Raw genomic sequence first — 1,794 nt, forward strand, 5'->3', positions numbered from 1 at the left:
CTAGACAGAATTTCCTACGTAATGATAAAACAACTCACCCCAACTTTAAAAACGAATATAACATACTACAATAACATATTGCATAATTATTTACTTCAACAATATAAGACCAATAAAATCATACACATACACAAAGCGAACACAAACAAAACTCTACTTTCATCTTTTAAACCCATATTTCTTAACCCTTGCCTTTCTAAAGTTCTTGACAAAATTGTAGCTAATCGATTATTGTTGTTTGCTACTATTAACAAGCTAAGCTAAGTTAAATAAGTAGCTGACTCTTTAGTATATCTAGACAGTAAGATTACTTCAGCTCTTTCAACTAGAAATCACATATCTATAATTTCCTTACATTTTAACAAAGCGTTTGATAAAATAGGCATCCACTCTGTTATCGATGAGCTACATTCTTGCAAACTTAGACCCAAGATAATCAAATACGTTACTAACTTCGTGTGCAGCAAGAAAATCATTGTCCAAATGCAAACATCTTCATATTTACCGTAAAAAGTCATGAAAAAAAGTGAAAGTCAATTCAGCCCAATTCAATGTACCCACTACAGGTTCCCACAAGGGAAGAGACCTTCTGACCGCTAAATTATCAAAACTAATTCTTAACTGTAGACATTCCTCCTTATTCTTAGAAATAACCAAAACTATTAGAGCAAAAAGACACCATAGAATACCAACTTCTCTGCTTAAATCAATATCACTTTGCAATAATTTTAATATCACCACTACTCCTACCCCTGTAAGTTACCCTACTAATCCGCCCTCGAGCAACTCTCTCTTGAATATTAGTCTCTACGACTCCACAAAAACCTCTACATATCTATCCATCTTTCAAAAGAAGTTTTTAGAACTTAAGAATGCTGTAAAAAAATACTCCTTCATATATACAGACGGTTCAAAATCTGACCTCGCGACTGCTATCAGAAATATCCTATCCTCTAATCACAAACGTCTTACCCTTATTTGGGTCTCGGGTCATTCTGGGATACGAGGAAATGCACTAGCAGATGAAATAGCAAAAAATGCCAGAAAATACCCGTCCATACTTACTGATAATCGTAATAGCTCAGATCTCTCTAATTATGTAGGTACTGTCTTTAAAAGCAAATTCTCTGAAATCTTTGATAACTCCTTCTCTCATTATAAAAACATTAATTTCAATAAAACTTCCATTTTCAATTTCACCCCTCTTAAACATGACCATAAATTCCCACGCGCATACCTTACCAAATACATCCGATTTAGACTAGGACATAACAATTTAACTCATTCACATTTATTCAATAGATCACCACCACCCTCTTGCCCGTTTTGCAAGATTTTAAATTCTATACACCATCTACTAATTGAATGCCCGCATTTCTCGAAAAATGAAACACCATATTTGATAACATAAATCCAATCATCTTATTAGTTGACCCCACAAAATCAAACATCCTGCTTATAATCAAGTACTTCCAATCTGTTGGTTTATACCTTGTGATCAAAAAATAACTTATTAGTTCTTTTCTTGAATTCCCGCGCTTATCCAATCAATAAATTTTTTTATTTTCACGCTGTTAACACTATTATACACATTTTGTCAAAGTTTAACGCGTATCGTACCATTAGTTTTTGATTGGCGTCTATACAAAGAAGTCGAAAAATTTCCATGTACCGATTTTTAGGTGAATATCATTCAAAAAAGGCGTCGTTGTGATGTGGTCAAAGAGATGATTTTCAACGCAGATAGTGACCCTACATTCATCGAACGCATCATAACTGGTGATGCGACATGGG

Source organism: Teleopsis dalmanni, chromosome 1 (assembly GCF_002237135.1).
Source record: "Teleopsis dalmanni isolate 2A chromosome 1, ASM223713v2, whole genome shotgun sequence".
NCBI lineage: Eukaryota > Metazoa > Arthropoda > Insecta > Diptera > Diopsidae > Teleopsis > Teleopsis dalmanni.